The sequence below is a fragment of the Xenopus tropicalis genome, chromosome 9, assembly GCF_000004195.4.
Source record: "Xenopus tropicalis strain Nigerian chromosome 9, UCB_Xtro_10.0, whole genome shotgun sequence".
Classification (NCBI taxonomy): Eukaryota; Metazoa; Chordata; class Amphibia; order Anura; family Pipidae; genus Xenopus; species Xenopus tropicalis.
Window position 1 is genome coordinate 29,559,857 of NC_030685.2, and position 19,786 is coordinate 29,579,642.

Consider the following 19,786-nt stretch of genomic DNA (forward strand, 5'->3'; position numbering starts at 1 on the left):
CTTGGCTTTTATGGGTTTCAGAAGATCACCAAGGCTAAACATCTGGACACCAAATCAGCACTATATCTGCCCTTCTGATTTTTTATGTAACTGTGATCTTGGCAATTATTGCATAGTAATCTTAATATGTTAGATAATAATGAGATGCCTAACATAGTGCTAGTAGGTATGATTCTCATTGGAGGAACAACATGCACCTGTAGTTAAGATGCCTGGAGAATAAGGTGTGCAGAAGAATTAGGTTTAGGAACGGTATATGTCCCCTTTAATTAGCCCATATAAAGTATAACCATGTGACTTTGTAAGGCTGGCATGATGGTGGCAACACATGCTTGAACAGGAGGTTTATAAGAGCATAATAGGGTATTTACACAAATAAAATTAGCAGTTATTGAGGAACAAGGCAGCAGTTTCCTAATATTTGATATTTATTTCTGGCCATATTGCCTCTTTCATCTACAGATCGTGTAGTTCTGGCATATAAATTGATCAATCAAGCAAATGATTTGTGCCAACTGTTATTTATCTTTTCATGACTGTTATGGGGGTTCCCTGGTTCCCCAAAGCAGGTGAAGGGGGTCACAGATTTCCCACTGGGCATTCACAGCCTTCTGCAGCAATCTGCAATTCATTTCCTTTGATGGAGATTGGTACTGAAAGCTCTGAATGCGCAGCAGAAACAGGCTGTGTGGGAAGGGGGAATGCCATTAAGAACTCCATGATATTCTTATATAAATATCAGCAGAAGTGGATTTAGGGGTATTTTACATTTACTTAGCTTTTTTGAAAATGTTACACTAAGAGCCGGCTGCCATCAGAAACCCACTTTTTCCACTCAGCCCTATACAAGAGAAATATCCAGGAGCCCCTGTGGGCCCTCTACATCTGTACCAGCTGTACCCCTGTGGGTCCCTGAAAAATGATAATGCTGCGCGAGAGAAAACGGTGATGCCCAATGGATGCAGAAAATCCACTGAGGCAAATAAAGAGCATCCTTAGCCCAGCCCTAATTTGGCTAAACTACAGCTCACAACATGGCCCCAATAATAAGGGGCCCCAATAAAAAACTCCTGTATCCACCCCTAATTCACTCATGGTCTGCCCAAAACCCACCCTGAGCTGCCTATAGCTGCATTCCAATGCCTTACACCGGTGAGATCTAACCAAATTAAAGGAGAATAGCCCCCCCAGATACAAAAGTCCCTTTAACTGCCCTCCATCAACCCCCCTCACCTCTCCCTTCTCGCACATACTATTACATTGATAAGTGGCCCTATTTAAATCGTAAGGGAACCTATACTGAAGGCTAAATGGGTTCTATGAAACCAGCTTCTCTAGATACATAGATGGCCACAAAGTCATAAATTCCTAAAACATCGTCAAATACTTTAAATTTAGTCAATGCTATGGCAAATGTATTACATTCAGAAAAATTTCTTAAAGGAGAATGCAAGTCAAAAAAGCCTACTGCCCAATAATCCTCCTATTGTTTAGTAAAAACACCACACTTTTGGCTCACCTAATCAAATATTTACTCACTCACACTTACTTCACATTTTCTAGAACAGGCAGCCATCTCTAAAAAGGTATTCTCCCTTCCTTTCCCTCCTTGCTTCATACTGCCCATGTGTTTCATTCCCTCCCCCCTCCCCTCTGCCAGATCCGCTTCTGATTGGCTGGTGGGCATGTGTAGCTCAGAACAGGAGACAGGATCAAGTTACACACATGCTCAGAGAATAGGAAGGCTGCCGCTGGCACCTACAGGAAGGGGGGAGAGATTTCAGTGATGTCACTGTAGGCTTCACACTGCTGTAGGCTGCCAGCACCATATCTCAGAGAAGCAAGCAGGGATCTGGGAATTTAGATATGTAGTAAGTACTTAAAAAGAATGCCTTTAGACTTACTTTTAATTTATATTAATCTTTCCTTGTCCTTTAACCCTTTGGTTAAGAATCAAGAGCAGGGAGAGAACTGTATACTTTCCCAAAAACCAATGCTCTGAAAAAAAAAATGAAATTATTTTTTCTGAATTTTGACTGGGAAAAATATTTGGTAGGACATAACAAAATAAATCAGCTCTTTGTAAATCAGCCCCTAAGCTTGCAACATGAGGCATGGGAATACCTTCTAGGCTAAAGTCATACGTTAAAGCCCCAATCCACTGCTATGTGTTGTGCGGTTCAGCTATGTTATTTGGCCACAGAGCACCAACATGAAGACATTCCAACATGAAGATTTTCAGTGCTATTGTGTCTGATTCGATTAACTGTACACACTGGGTGCAAGTGGATAAGGTGCAGTTGTGTAGGCTGGAATTGTGGGCAAAAAGTTGCATTGTGGGTAAAAAACATGGCAGCATGCAACCAAACTTGCACACTGCACTTGTTTTTGTAAATGAGCCCTTAGGTTTGAAGGTTTGTAACATACCTGCAAAGACCTCAACTGTAATCTGGTCTTGCACCTTATATCAGTTTATATGTTAAAGAAACACTAATGTACTGTTGACCTACACTGAGTTTGCTTCAGAAACCCTACTTTATATAAATAAGCTGCTGTGTAGCCCCGGGGGCAGCCATTCAGTCTGAAAAATAAGATGAACTAAACCCTTGTATTCTACAGAGCTGTTATCCCTATTTCAACTCCAAAGGCTGCACCCATGGCTACACAGCATCTACTTCAGTAGTAGTTGTGAAGCAAGAATAAAGCTTTTATTGTTGCAGGACAACAGTACATTATAATTTAATGACTTTGTAATGTTACTGTTCCTTTAAAGGCTGCCCTGAATCCATAATATATGGATATGGCCAAAATATGAATCTCTTTACAAAAGATCTGCCCAAATACTAAATCTAAACCTAATTTTCACATATAAATCTCAGTAAATGGGCAGCAAAGTCATTTGTCACCTTCAGTTGTCATATAACATGGGTAACGGTTTGGATTTCTTATGGCTGAAACTTAAGATTCATCTAATAATTGGTCAAATCCTAGATTCACTGTATTGCTACCTTAAACATTATACCAAATCTTGAGTTCTTGGAAAACAGTGGTGTATCAGCCCTTCAGCCATAGGTCCAACATTATCTATGATAGCACATAAGTGTGTGACCATTATTGACCTTCAACCTCGACTTTCTAGGGTATTTATGTAAGCAAATAGGAATAGGGGCTAAGCCTACAGTTTGGGAACCAAGGACTGCTGTTGCTGCAGAATTAAAGGGGAACTCCGGCTTCCGAACCAAAATTTGTTAAAGAGCCCCACACAACACAGAAAAACCCCTAATATACCCATCACTGTAATCTGTTCCTTCAAAAAGTATGAATAAATACCATTTCATTTGCTGAAATCCAGCTGCTTTCTGCATCATTTGAAATCCTGGCAGGGGAGAAGGGGCTAAAACATTGATATTACAAATTGTAACAACGTCTCAACAGCTTACAGGCAGCATGCAGGAACTACATAACCCACAATGCACTGCACTGTGAAGTTTCTTTCTTTATTGACATCATGTGTGCAAGGAATTGTGGGGTTTGGAAGATGCCGGCTGAAGACAGTCAACTACTTTTACATTTTATTTGAGTCTCAAAGTAGTCAGCCAGATCAGCAGGGGAACAGGGGTCCGGGCTTAGGGAACTGTTGCAAACCATAATTTTACATTTAAAAATCATGAAAAGGCTGCATATTTTCTAACTGATATATATTTCAAAGTTGCTTGAAATTAAGTTTTATTCTCAAAAAGGTAAAGTTGTGTTTGGGTAGAGTTCCCCTTTAAAACTCCCATTATTCCCCATTAGCGAGGGTGGCCTTCTGGAGTTCGTGAGAAAAGTTGCCTTCTGTCATCACTGTGTTTGCAATGGACCAAAAAAATAATAACATATTTCAAAACTGAATGTGCGGCAACCTCCGACTGCTGCACGCAAGTGGTTGCTCATTGAGAAAACCATTCCGAGGCATTTCAGCAGCGAAAGTTTATAATTAGATACGGAGACGGATTACACTCCATCAGCGTATCTGATCTGGTCCAGAAACTTGTCATGTAACCTTCCAATAAACACTGTTTGGTTCCAGTCCTCCCTGTAATCTCATTTGGTTGGATTAGCGGCCGCTCCTGCAAAGCCACTCTTCTGCCTGACCCGGCGTTCTTTGACTGGCTTTTCCTGGGGCTGATATAAGTTACCACTTCGTTTATGAGATTGGTTTCTTTCCCCTCCTCGTAAATCAGAGCCAGATTTCTCACACGCCATGTAAATAATTGAGAAGCAGAAGCGTTCATGGCCCAGCTCTGCGAAGCCTCGACGCGGTGCCAAGGAATCTTGGGAAAAAGGCCCGATAATATTGTACCCGTCCAAAGTAATTAAAGTGCATCATTACATATAAATTTGTAATTAAACACTTTAACGTAATCATTTTGCACAGCACGGCTCCTGATGAATTAATTAAAAGAACTCTAGAAATTAATGTTTGAGTTGTCGTTATTGTTGTGGCGGTTTAGCTGTCTGCCGGAATATTTCTGCAGCGTGTTGCGAAGTAATTATATAATTACTGAGGAAGCAGAGGGTCCAGGATCCCAACAGAGGGAAAACTTGAAACAAATTGGAAATAACACACGGAACAAGACTGGCAGACCAACAACTGACAGGGAGAAAAGTGTTACTCTTTGTGCCGAGCCGAGTTTAACGCATTCCAGAATAACAAGCCCCATATCAGAGAGGGAGGGGCCATGAACTTCCCCGCTCTTTATTACCTAAGGCACTTGCAGCAATATTCTATTTGCTATTTTATTTTTAATTGTCTCTGTCAACAGGTTTATTATATTAAACTGCAAGCTCATAGGTGGATGAACTCTTTTCCATCATGTTTGCTGTATTTCTTCTCCTAGGGGGCAATGTTTAAGGGAAGGACTTTGCTGCAGGGTTTCCTGCCATTAATTAGTCAATTACCCCCAGCAATTCTAATATTTTGAGGCTTATGGGGATGCTAGGAGTTATTAATGAGTTACAGCTGAGAGGCATGGGGGTCTAGATTTTTACTGTCATGAGTTAAAAAGGATTAATTGTTGGGGATGATTATTCTTTGTAATACTGCATCTCTGGCAGGGCTTTGGATGCTGGGGATGCTGGGGATGCTGGGAACTAAAGCTGAAATGGGTTTCCCCAGGAAACAGGTGCAATTTTATTGTATATATATGCTTTTATCAAATGCCCTTGTAAAGAGGTAAAATAAAGAATTCATCTTATATGACTATGTAGATAGTTGGGTTTTGTATAGGTTCAGCCAGCAGCTGGTGCCAACTCTTTGCTTGGTCTGTAGAAGCCAATAAAAGGGAGTGCAATAGCTGTGCCCTTCCTCGTTTGGCCTAGAAAGACTGACATGGCCAGACCATAAGGCCTTTAGGGCTAGTGAGTGGATAGCAGTGGGGTGTAATTTGACTCTAGGAGTGAAAGATAGGTGCACTACAACAGTCTGTTGTCCTGACAAGGAGTGAGTATTTTGGGGTAGAGCCCCAGAGGCGACTGTGTGCCAGATAGTAAATCTGAGCGTTCAGGTGTAGGTTAGAGGAGAACCTATGAGTGAAGCTTAGGCACTGTAAATGAGGTCACTGCAGAGAAACGGGGTGGGAAGTTTATAACAAGTGGAGACCCCCTGTACAGCTACCAGCTCCCTGCCTGTGTATCCCTACATGACAGGGGTCCTGGAGGCTTCAGAAAAGAGGAGCACCGTGTACGCGTGAGGAATGCAGATAAAGAGAATCTGCAGAATTATTGTGCACTGTGTAACTATATCCTTAACCAGTGCCCAGTTTCCCTGCAAGAAGCTGTTAATAAGGTATGCCTTTGTTCATCGCCACATTGTGAAAATGCCTGCTTACAGTAAAGGCTTCCCACCCACTGTAATGGGTGTCTGCCAGCCACGGGTAGCCCTGTTACACCCCTTTCTCTCACTTCTTTAATTCCCTGCAGTTATGGCTCATGGCAAACCCAACATTTCCATTGGTTTAGAGCATTTACTCTTCCACATTTGGCAAATCCTGGCACTATGCAGCTCCCATAATATACTGTATGATCAGGGCCAATTTGGGTTAGCTATCCACAAACAGCATTAGAAGCTTGTTTCAATGTGTGATGGAAGAATGCACTTGTAGGTTTGTGTCATTTTGCCTTGGTGGGGCATCTTACAAGTTTTTTTTCCAAACTTTACGCTGCAGTAATGCGACTGCTGATATGACTTTCCTTGTACTTTAAGGAGAGCAAAAACCATGGATATCTCTATATATATACCAAAAGACATCCCTGATACAGAAGACATAATTTCCTTCATTTTCTCTAATTTTTACAGCAAACCCTATAAATTTGGACTCACTAGAATCAAGTGCCAAATCAACTTTTTTTGTTGTCGCTTTTTAACTATAAGTCTCCATTACAAAGGCCATAAATCAACCTGGGCCCCTAAATGGGCAGTGCCACATAAATTCAAATAATAGCGCTAGTGCTGAACATACTTTTTATCTATTGTTTAAATCATATGTAGATGATTAGATTCCCAATCCACAGATAATCTCAGGGCATAATAGACTTCTGCAAGTCAAAACAGTCACAACAATGGGCAAAAAGAGTGGGTTGTTTATGCAGAGCTCACTATTGCTAGTAAAATTAACTCAGACATGTTTGTGTTGTGCAGAACCAGAGACTACAGGGCTGATTTATTAAAGTACAACAGATACGAAATACAAAAAAATTGTATTTGTTCGTAACGCGGGTATTTGCTGTGACTTTTTCCGTACATTTGCGCAACTTATTTGTACTTTGCGACAAAATTTGTGCAACAAAATCATGTTGTTGTGCCGAGTCTGAAAGTTTCAAATTCATTCAAGCTTCAGTATCGTGACTTTCCTTGGGCCAGGTTGGAGCTGCAGAGTGCCATTGAGTCCTATGGGAGACTTTCCTTGGGCCGGGTTGGAGCTGCAGAGTGCCATTGAGTCCTATGGGAGACTTTCCTTGGGCCGGGTTGGAGCCGCAGAGTGCCATTGAGCCCAATGGGAGACTTTCCTTGGGCCAGGTTGGAGCTGCAGAGTGCCATTGAGCCCTATGGGAGACTTTCCTTGGGCCAGGTTGGAGCTGCAGAGTGCCATTGAGCCCTATGGGAGACTTTCCTTGGGCCGGGTTGGAGCTGCAGAGTGCCATTGAGCCCTATGGGAGACTTCCCTTGGGCCAGGTTGGAGCTGCAGGGTGCCATTGAGCCCTATGGGAGGCTTTCCTTGGGCCAGGTTGGAGCTGCAGAGTGCCATTGAGCCCTATGGGAGACTTTCCTTGGGCCGGGTTGGAGCTGCAGAGTGCCATTGAGCCCTATGGGAGACTTTCCTTGGGCTGGGTTGGAGCTGCAGAGTGCCATTGAGCCCTATGGGAGGCTTCTAAAATCATACAAAGAAGGATCAAAGTCAGAAAGGTTTCCCGCCGTTTACGATTGTTTGGATACAAAAATTTAGTGACTTTCGGATCGCCAATACGATATTATTGTGACTAATACAATTTTTTCGTAAGCATTTTCGCGATCATCAGAAATGATCATATTTAATCCAAATTTTTACATATCCCTACAACTTCATACCTGTTCTCAATGCACTGAGGCTTACACATATCTTACTGTGATAAATATATCTTCCAGTTAAATCAAAACCAAGGAACTACGGCAGCTCAAACAGAATATCTCGTTACATTCTTTTGTCTGGCTATTTCGAGATGGTGTGAGTTAAGACATGCCGTAACAGATCTCGGGTTGGAACGTTGCCATATTAATCAATCCACAGTCGGAACCCACAGTGCTAATATCAATTCTCACACTTGCTTAACTATTCTGTTTTAACTGCCTACCTGACAATCACTGAAATAGGCTGGAAATGCTTTCAGTACAGATCCCCATGCCATATGCTGAAGAGCCCGCACATACAGCAAACTAAGGGTATTTGTTGGGTTTGGTTCAAGCACAGGTTTGTGCACAATTGACAGTGATTACTCTATATATCAGATACACATCGCATATTAAAGGATAGATCTCACTCGCTCTATGTCAGGGTCTTTGTCTGTTTCTGTGTTTTTTAATTTAACATTTATATTGATTGGTTGATTCTTCAACAAAGGTCAGATTTGTATTGTTATTTAATTTTTGGCTCCTTGCTGTTCTATTCAGACCCTCTCCCATTCATCTTCCAGTCTGTCATTTAAAACAATGGTGGGTTACTGGGGTCATTTCAAAAGAGGAGAGACACAGATGTAAATGATCATTCAAAAACTAAATAAAACATAATAAAATTAGATAATAGAAATTATAAAACATATTTTTAAAAGTGGCCCAGACAAATAATTTTACAGCACTAATCACAGTTTTTTAGCAAAAATTCGATTTTGTTGCTGAAAAAAATGTGATTTTTCTTTCTTCATTTATTATGTGACAAAACTACAACTAATCTGAAAGAAAAATACGCCATCTAAAATCTGTTGAGATCATGTAGAAGTCAATGGCAGGTTTGCTTTTTACAACTGGAAGTCAGTTCAGGGTTTTTTGACACTTGCATTTGTGCGACAATACGAAAAAGTCACATTTTGCCTGCACCTTTTTTTCATATGTGCTTTTTCAATTCAGATCTTTTAATAAATGACTACAGGTGACAAAAAAGATGTGGGCGACAAAAAATAGACTCTGGCGGCAAAAAAAATCGTTCAACAAATGCGTTTCGTGAATTTTTCGCCGTTTCACGAATTGTATGGCAAGGACAAATGGGACAGATTTGCTCATCACTACTAGACAGTTGTGGCTTTTGTGGAAATTAGTTTAATTGCGGTTTCAAAAAACTTCATAAACGCTCGACCATACCCATCCCAAAACTCTTGCATGGTGTCTTCATCCGAATAGCCCAATTTGTGCGAATCGGGTTTTTCTTTTCCCTGACCAAAAAATAAAAAGATTGACACCTAAAACCTGCTGAGCTTTTTAATTTTGGTCTGTGAAAATCAAAACTAGTGATGAGTGAATTTTTTTGGCAGGCATGGATTCGCACCGAATGTCCGCATTTTGCCATTGGCGAATTGTTTTGCTGAAAACTTTTGTTCTGCTGAAAACTTCATTGCGCGTCAAAAAAAAAAGTTGTGGTTGCATCACATTGGGTGCAGTCATGTCAAAATAGGCACAGTCGCAGCAAAAAAAGACAGGCGCGACAAAAAAAGATGACCATGGCATAAAAAGACGCATGTGACAAAAAAAAACGCAATACAAATTTTCGCCAAAGTGAAACAGGACAGATTCGCTGATCAGTAATCAAATCCTAATTTGCACAAATTGGCCTGTTTGGATGAAAAAAACACACAAAAGTTTAGGAACTCCCACATGGTTTTGGGATACAGATGCAATAATGGAAGCGCATAGAAAATACAAAAATACAACACATATAGTGCAGATAGTAAAGGCAAACTTGACAATAGTGTGATTTACCGTATGCATGGTAAATCCACACCCACTAGTGCTAATGATACGTATGCTCACCAGATATCAATGGATGAGGACCAAAATAAGGTAGAACTTTGATTGAAGGTAGAGCCAGGATCCTCAATAGGATATAATAGAAAAAGAAACACGGGATAGTGTAATAACGTTTATTAAAAACAAGAGCTGCATAGAGCAGGCTACTCACAATTTTGGAGAAGTGTACAAGACCAAAAAAGATTGACGCGTTTTGTGTGCTGCACAGCACGCTTCCTCGGGAGCTTTTTGGTGTAAAAAAACCATCAACTTTGATTTGATTTTTAATTAAACGTCTCCTTGAATATTATGGGTAGAATGTGAGTTCACTGAGTTTGAGTTCTTTCTTCACATTTATACACGAGTTTTTAAGTTTTGTGGTTTTTAATAAATAAGTGCAGTGTCGGACTGGGCAGCCGGGGCACCTGGAAAAAACCCAGTGAGCCCCAGTCCTAGTGGGCCCCAAACCCCCCCCAGACCCCTCAGCCCACCTGAGGGGGTGTGAAGGTAGCTGGGGCCATTGAGGGGTGCAGGGGCCAATGAGCCAGAAGCCCCGGTGGGCCCTGCACCCCCCAGTCTGACCCTGAATAATCGCACCTTTGTGTCTGGTAAAAAAATTAATTAAAATAAAATCCATGGGAGTATTATATTCTGCCATTTCTGGTATAAAATTATCTTCACATTTTTCTAAATATGCCCATTAGAGAGCCTTTGTTTTTAGCGTCATAAAAGTAAATTTTTAAGAGGAACAACCTGTTTAAATCTCCTGTTATTAATATCTGTATAACATTAGATATTGTTTGTCTATCTGGCCATACAGAAGTACCATTGCCAGTTTCCAGGATACATTGCAGCTTTATGAATGATACAGTGCAGCCTGGTACTGTTCATATTCAAGCTATTGTCTTTAGCTGTTTATTAACATATATTAACACTGGTTATTCTACCCAGGGAGCCTTGTCTCTCTGCATATGTGTATTTATTAATATGAATGGGATCAGCCGTGATTGCTCTAATCAGACAAACTCACCTACCCGCTGTGGGGCCAGTGGTCAAATTATCATGGAAAACATTGCTGCTGAATTCTTACTTGATGTAAAACGAACACAATAATGACAAATAGAGTTTAGATTCTATGCTAGACATTTACTGAAGAACTCATTAAAGGATAACTAACCTCTCACCATTCTCCATTTCTACTTTCTTAGCCACTACAGCCCGCAGCCTACTGCCCAGAAAAATGTGCCCCTTTGCCCCGTACACATAGTGCTGCTCAGTGGATTTGAAGACCAACATGTTGGAAATTCATTCTTTATAAGGGCACTCAGATTTTTTTATACTTAATTTTAAAATTTCACTAGCCATATTCTTCATTTCCCAGGGTACCACAGCCATGTGACCTGTGCTCTGATAAACTTCAGTCACTCTTTACTGCAACGCTGCAAGTTGGATTGATATCAACCCCTCTAAGGCTGCCACCTTTCCATGGCTGCAGATATGGCGGTCGCATCAAAAAAAGTCACGGTTGCGTCAAAAAAGACACGGTCACATAAAAAATAAAAGCCGTACTTGTCAAAAAAAATTATGCGGTAGCTGTGTTTTGCAAATTTTTGCTGGGAATTTTTCCGCAGTTGCATGAATTTTTCAGGACAGATTCACTCATATGGTGTCTTGTATCTGTGAACCTGAGAATTATGGGAAGGCTCCATCTCCAATGGAGTCCATTATAATCACACAATTCTAATTTTGTCAAGATTTTGAATTTCTCTGCAATAAACAGTGTTTGACCAAAACTTGAAAAACTTTTGGCTAAAACTGTCATTTTGGTGTAAACATAATTCTTAACAAGCACAGTACAAATTGGTTTAGTAAAATACAAGTATATTGACATGAGTTATTCTACCCAGGGAGCCTTATTTACCTGCATATTTGTGTTTATTAATATGAGTGGGATCAGCCGAGAGGGCTCTAATCAGATAATCTCACCCACCCGCTGTGGGGCCAGTGGTCAAATTATCATTGAAAATAGTTAAAGGCTTGCTTGACTGTAAAAGGATTTGATCATGAAGATTAAAGTTTGTATTTGTGCTAATTGCTTACTGTTGTAAAGAAGAGCACTATTAAATAAAATTGAATTTACCCTGCCTTGGGCACTTTGATGATTGCATAACTGGAATTAAATGGTTTCATTGTCTCTCACTTGGCAGAAGGTAAGTCATATTTTATAGCTCAAATTCTTAACTTAAGGGGAAATATACCTTCCATAAAGGTGTTGCTCCTTCTTGCTAGTGCTGGGCTGTTAGCATAATTCTTAAAGCAACATTGCACAAAAAAGGTTTTTACAGCAGCAAAACGATCCCCCAGCTTGCTTGCTCTTTTTCCATGGATTCTTGTATTTATCTAACATGATGACAGAAAACATAATTTTAATTATTATTCCACCATACTGTACTTTTATTGAAATTTGTTCAAAGTTATTTGTAAATCTTATTGCAAATGAGGGCAGTATTTGTTTGCCCCTTCTGTCCCTACTGCTGGATCTGCCTTTTGAAACAATGTAGCATGAGCCAGCATACAGCGCTCCAAATCAGCCTAGATTACTATTGCTATCCTTTTATAAAGCCTCACCATATTCCGCAATGCTTTTGCAGAGACTATACATCAGTCCAGTGGAGCTTACAATCTAAGGACCCTATCACATTCTCACACAGTAGGTTCAATTTGATTAGATGCCAATTAACCTGCCTGTATGTTTTTGGGTTGTTGGAGGAACCCACACTAGAATGGGGAAGACATACATACTGTTTATAGATAGTATCCTGGCTAGAACCAAACCAAGGCCTCAACGCTATAAGCCAGCGCTAACTATTGTGCCACATTGCAGACAAAAAATGCTCTAATTGACTCTAAAAAGTCAACCTTTTAGGGCAAAAGCACACAGGAAATTTTGTCACCCACAGTAAATCTGTGCTATCATGGGTGACAAGATGTCCCTAGTTTCCTTCCCATGGGCAGTAATGTAAATGGCCAATGATAGGCATTGCATACTCATTCTGAAGTAGCCCAAAGTTGCATCACTTCCCACCAGCGATTCACATTACTGCCATTGTAAACTAAGGATGTTTTGTCACCCACGTTAGCAAAGATTTACCATGGGCAACAAAATGTCCTGTGTGCCATTCCCCTTACATAGGCCAGATGAACCAGTTGTCTTCCTTGATGGACCAAAGTTATCCCTGACAAAATATTCCCTGTGGCATTAGTTCACCACTTCTCTTAGTTATTTATGGTAGTGAGGCCATGGAATGCCCTGCCAGGTGATGTTGTGATGGCAGATTCTATTAATGCATTTTAGAGTGGCTTGAATGACTTCTTGAAAATGTAATATTAGTATAGATATTGGTATACTTAGTTTATATATGTCAGTATATAGGTCAGTAAGAGTGCATATATATGGGCACTGGGGTTCTTTTGGATCATGAAGTTTATTTTTTTTTTCAACCCAACTTAACTATGTAACACTTGAAAAATGGAAAATGGTGATTTTAACCTAATACTGCCCCATTTATAGGCAGTGACATTACTGTTACCTTGCAAATGGGATGGAAAAAGGTTAATGTATGTATCAGACAGAATTGGCATCAGCAGAGAAAACATTAGCTTGAAGGTTCACGTAATGCAGTGATCCCCAACCAGTGGCTCGTGAGCAACATGTTGCTCCCCAACCCCTTGGGTGTCGCTCCCAGTGGCCTCAAAGCAGATGCTTATTTTTGGATTCCTGGCTTGGTGGCAAGTTTTGGTTGAATAATAACAAAGTGTACTGCCAAACAGAGCCTCATGTAGACTGCCAGTCTAGATGGGGCTACCAAATAGCCCTTATTTGGTACCCCAAATACATTTTTCATGCTTGTGTTGCTCCCCAACATTATTTTTTTTTTCATTTGAATGTGCTCACGGATAAAAAAAAGTTTGGAGATCCCTGACGTAATGGTTACTGGCGGGCCTCCATACAGATTCTCAAGTGGGCAGATACCCAGTTACTACTATGTGTGAATGAACCCTGTGTCTCTTATAGATTAGTACAGGAAGCCCTGACAGACTGAATGTGGTGTCTTGTGTGCTGTGTAACATTAGCCTTATGCTGCAAATCTGCCTGTGGCTTTAACAAAAGTTGTGTTGCATACACACAATGAGCAAAGAGCAGAGCTAATCTTAGAAGTGTTGTTTGCTTCTAAACATTGCCTCTTTTATACAAAGGTGTGTCATTTACACATAAAAGAAGTCAAAAACCCACTTAAATGTGTTGCCATCTAATGTGATGCTGTTTAAAGCACTTTCATACAATAATAACCTTTAATCTGTTAGCTCTATAGTGTGCAGGTAACTGAGTGCTAATTAGAGCATTTATGATAAGTCATCCGAACCATTTAGTAAATCAGTGGTTATGTTTAGAAAGAAGTATCAAGTTCTTAAAATTCAACATATTAACCCTTTTTTTTGGGGGGGGGGGGCTGAAGTGAGCCAAAGATTTTTCCAGTGGTCCCTTATAAAGTTATAATGGGGATAAATAACAAAGAGCTACTTTTACTATATTCAGAAACAGGGCTAGGATAACATGTAACGAAGTGTACTGGAAAGAGGATAGATGATAGATAGATAGATAGATAGATAGATAGATAGATAGATAGATAGATAGATGATAGATAGATAGATAGATAGATAGATAGATAGATAGATAGATGATAGATAGATAGATAGATAGATAGATGATAGATAGATAGATGATAGATAGATAGATAGATAGATAGATAGATAGATGATAGATAGATAGATGATAGATAGATAGATAGATAGATAGATAGATAGATAGATGATAGATAGATAGATAGATAGATAGATTGATAGATAGATAGATAGATAGATGATAGATAGATAGATTGATAGATAGATAGATAGATAGATAGATAGATGATAGATAGATAGATGATAGATAGATAGATGATAGATAGATAGATAGATAGATAGATAGATAGATAGATAGATGATAGATAGATAGATAGATAGATGATAGATAGATAGATAGATAGATAGATAGATAGATAGATAGATGACAGATAGATGATAGATAGATAGATAGATAGATAGATAGATAGATAGATAGATAGATAGATAGATGATAGATAAATAGATAGATAGAGGCATAAGGCAAACCTTTCCCAATGAAACTAAATAGTTATACAATGCATGAAGGAATGGAGGATGCAGGTTAATAAGGTGCAAATGAAAATCCTTCAAATGGAAATTGAGCAAAGGCAGTAAATTGTTGCCGTGTGTTGGGAACAGGGTGTGAGAAGGCTTGACGTCAGGTGTTTGATTAGCACGATATGGAGTTGAATAGCACCGAGGTTGATTTAAAATTTTATAATGGGGTTTCAACCTCAGTTCTGTTTAAAAAAATACTTTCTGGCATAAAATGTAATGGCCACATTTTTCCTTTTTTTTTTTAATTGACATTCTCTTTTAGTGATTGTTTTCCTTGGTCTAATGATATGGGGTACAGAGGGACTGGCTACTAATAGGTATTTATCCAGCTCGGTGAGTCCAATTGGAAGCCAGATATACCCAGTAACGCGGGTCTTGTGATTGCCCTGGCTAAGTCTACAAAGATCAGCCGGGTTTGTGCTTGATCCTTTAGTACCCACCATTACTAACGTTAGGGTGCAGCTACAAGTATGTGTTTCCTTTCCCTGAATACAGTTAATTCACATGGTTTCTTTAGTCACTATTTACTATTAATGTTTTCTAAAGGTAATTACTGTTTCTTAGAGTTTTGATCCTTATGCCAGTTATTGCTATTGCAGGGGAATATTTGGACCATTTTACTGGGGCCTCCTGAAATTTGTTGTGCATTCTGCTTTGGCTACATAACAATGTTGGGCTGAAACCCCCACGGACTGTTCTTCCACTTATTCTTCTGCTTCTTCTTCTTCTTCTTAGCGCCCCCCATTTTCTAAACACTACTCCTCCTACAGTTTTAGGGGTACAACACCCAACCTCCCCACACATCTTCGCCCTATAGCGGAGCAGGTCGCTTGTGCTTTTCTAAGTGATCCCGCCCCCCGTCTTTTTGTGGCGCTGCTCCGAACCCCCCAATTTTCCCATTGACTTTGACAGGGAAGATTTTCAAACTGCTGCCACACTTACAGCTTTGAAGCTGCACCCACAACTTGACTAACATAATCATGGGGTCACCCCAAATTAAACAGCGACATTTGTTGGATGACCCCAAAGTGGGAGGGGCCAACAACAGCCAATCAAATTTCAATCTTTGACTTTAATGGGGAAATTGAAACTGCTACCAAACTTACAGCTTTGAGGCTACACTCCCCAAACTTGAATCCCATAGTCATGGGCTCAGCCTGAATGAAAATATGATGATTGTTGGATGCTCAAAAGTGGGCGGAGCTGGGAACAGCCAATCAGATTTTACCTATTGACTTGGCGGAAATCCAACCTGCCGCCATTCTCACAGTAATAACACCGGGGTCCCCAAACTTTTCACAGTTGGTCACTAGGGGACTGCAATTTTAGTTTTGAAAAGTGGGCAGAGTCACCAACAACCAGTCAGATTTCACCTATTGATTTTTATTGGTTTGTTGCCTGGGTTCGCAAACTAGTCAGACACTGGGTGACTACGCATTTAAGTTTTTTTCTATTTTTGTAAGTGGGTGGAGCCACCAACAGCCAATCAGATTTTACCTATTGACTCTAAATGGGGAAATTCAACCTGCTGCCATTCTAACAGTATTAACACCAGGGTCCCCAAGCTTTTCACAGTTGGTCACTAGAGGACTACAGTTTAAGTTTTGAAAAAGTGGGCGGGGCCACCAACAGCCAATCAGATTTCACCTATTGAATTTTATTGGTTTGATGCCAGAGTTCGCAAAGTTTGCCCAGTCAGTCACTGCGTGACTTCGTACTAAAGGTTAGAAAAAGTGGGCGGGGCCGCCAAAAGCCAATCACATTTCTTTCATTGTTTTCAGTGGGAAAATTTTAACTGCTGCCATTCTCACATGTTTAATGTCAGGGTCCCCAAACTTTGCACAGTTTGTCACTAGGTGACTATGTTCCAAGTTTAGAAAAGTGGGTGGGGCCAACAACAACCAATTAGATTTCACCTATAGACTTCATATGTTTAAACTGAAACTGCGGCCATTCTTTAAATATAAATACTAAGGTCTCCAAACTTTGCAGAGCTAGTCACCTGGTAACTGCGGTTGAGAGTTAGAAAAAGTGGGAGGAGCCACCAACAGCCAATCAGATTTTACCTATTGACTCTAAATGGGGAAATCCAACCTGCTGCCATTCTCACAGTATTAACACCAGGGTCCCAACTTTTCACAGTTGGTCACTAGAGGACTACAGTTTAAGTTTTTTAAAAGTGGGTGGAGCCAACAACAGCCAATCAGATTTTACCTATTGATTTTTAATGGGAAATCCAACCTGCTGCCATTCTCACAGTATTAACACCAGGGTCACTAGGGAACTGCATTTTTAGGTTTCAAAAAGTGGGTGGAGCCACAAACAGCCAATCAGACTTCACCTATTGAATTTTTTTGGTTTATATTTAAAATGTTGTTTTGCTCACACTATTTATGACAGGGTTCCCAAACAAGTGGGAGGAGCCACCAACAGCCAATCCATTTCCACCCATTAGATTTCATTGGTTTATATTTAAACTGATGCCATTATTTAAATATTAATTCCAGGGTTGTTAAAGTTTCCAGAGTTAGTCACTGGGTATTTGCCGTTCAAAGTTAGAAAAAAGTGGGCGGCGCCAACAACAGCCAATAACATTTCACCTATTTACTTTCAATAGTGAAGTGTAAAATGCTGTCAGCCTCACAATTTTTATGCCCGAGTCCCCAAAATTTGCAAAGTTGGTCACTGGGGGACTGCAGTTCAAAAATAGGAAAAGAGGGTTGGGCCACTAACAGCCAATCAGATTTCATCCATCGAATTTTATTGATTTAAATTTAAAATGTTGTCATTCTCAAACTATTTATGCCGGGTGCCACTGTTTGTCACTGGGTGACTTCGACTCAAGGTTAGAAAAAGTGGACAGAGCCACCAACCACCAATCAGATGTCACTTGTTTACTCTCGGTGGGGAAATTTAAGTTGCTGCCATTCAGACACTATTAAAACCAGGGTCCCCAAACTCTGCACAGTGGTTTTTGCTATAAAACTGTGGTGCAAGGTTAGAGAAAGTGGGCAGAGCCCATTCAGTGACTTCATGTTCTCAAACTTCCCTTTCTAGTTGTCCAGTGCTGTGGAATATGTTGGCGCTTTTTAAATACTTGCTAATAATACATTTCAAGGTGAACTTGACCTTCAGAATTACAAGATGTATCCTATATAATAATAAATATGTATATTTTATCAACTATTTATAGGTAAATGTGTGTATGTATGTTGATAACCAGCTGACAAAGACACTTGACACACACAGATGACCAGCTTCATTCAAATAGGTTGCCTGATGTGTGTGTGTGTGTATGTGTGTGTATGTGTGTGTGTGTGTATGTGTGTGTGTATGTGTGTGTGTATGTGTGTGTGTATGTGTGTGTGTATGTGTGTGCGTGTATGTGTGTGTGTGTATGTGTGTGTGTGTGTATGTGTGTGTGTATGTGTGTGTGTATGTGTGTGTATGTGTGTGTATGTGTGTGTGTATGTGTGTGTGTGTGTGTGTGCGTGTATGTGTGTTCGTGTGTGTGTGTGTGTATGTGTGTGTGTATGTGTGTGTGTGTATGTGTGTGCGTGTATGTGTATGTGCGTGTGTGTGTGTGTATGTGTGTGTGTGTGTATGTGTGTGTGTGTGTGTGTGTGTGTGTATGTGTGTGTGTGTGTGTGTGTGTATGTGTGTGTGTGTGTGTGTATGTGTGTGTGTGTATGTGTGTGTGTGTATGTGTGTGCGTGTATGTGTGTGTGTGTGTGTGTATGTGTGTGTGTGATGTGTGTGTGTGTGTGTATGTGTGTGTGTGTGTGTATGTGTGTGTGTATGTGTGTGTGTGTGTATGTGTGTGTGTGTATGTGTGTGCGTGTATGTGTGTGTGTGTGTGTATGTGTGTGTGTGTATGTGTGTGTGTAAGGGGGGGTAATATTGGCGGTCAGCAAGGGCCCTTCAGATCATGTTCTTCAGGGGGCCCAGGGTTCCCCAGGCCTAAACTGTGTAGAATAGATCATAAAATCGGCAGTATTTGATCATAATTTACAGACTACCAGTGCCATTGACTTTACCTTTACGTTGGGGCCCTAAAAATTTTGTGCAGTAAATTCAATTTAAGACGCCATATAGTCCTTCTTCTAGCAAAAAGAGACATACATGAATATCAGCCATTAGGACTAGGGTCGGACCGAGGGTTTGGCCAGTGCAATCTGTAAAGCGTAGAACTGTCAGGCACATGGGAGCCCGGTATGTAATAGGCCATACATAAGTAGTAAATACAGCACTCTTTAGCACCTTGTGTTACCCAGGAGGTGCCCACATTCCCTCTGTATGAGGGGCATTTTTGCACTGTTTTTGTATGTCTCTGCTTGCCCAGAAATGGTTTGGTTTAAGCTCCCAGTGAGACCTGCCCAAGCTCAAACAACGTTGACAAATACCTTAAAATATGTAAAAGTCACCCTGCTATAGACATAACAGTATTTATGATGTCAAATAATCATTCAGCTCAAATTCTCACCCTAATTGACCCCAAGTTTTGCCTCTAAGAGGGCCTGTCCTGCAGTTTGGAGACCTTTGGTGTATGGGGGCCTCGGATCTAACCCACTTACCTATAGAGAGCATCCAAAAAGATAATTGAAGCATCAGTTATAAAAACATAAATAAAATTATTTAATAAGGTGCTGCTAATTACAAGCACAGGAATTGTGCTAAAAAACATGGAATGTTAAATCTTTGCACCCTCCCCTTTTTGAAATTATTGACTGATGCCGAAGATTTTTAATTGCACAGCAGTACTGGCTGCCAGTTTTCACTTAATCTTTTTATATTTAAGAGTGTTTGGCCGGGTGGGAAAAGGAGAGGCCCTTATAGTGTTGCAGTGGTGGTAAAGGGCCTTTTTGCTTAAGTAATATCTAATGTGGCAAGAAGCAATTTTCCCACCCATATGCCACTTGCAAAGTGAAAGTCTCGAAGCCCCAGCATTAGATTTGCACTGGCTCAGCCTGAGAATGCGCAAGTACAGAACAGAGCGCTAGAAAACATTATTCC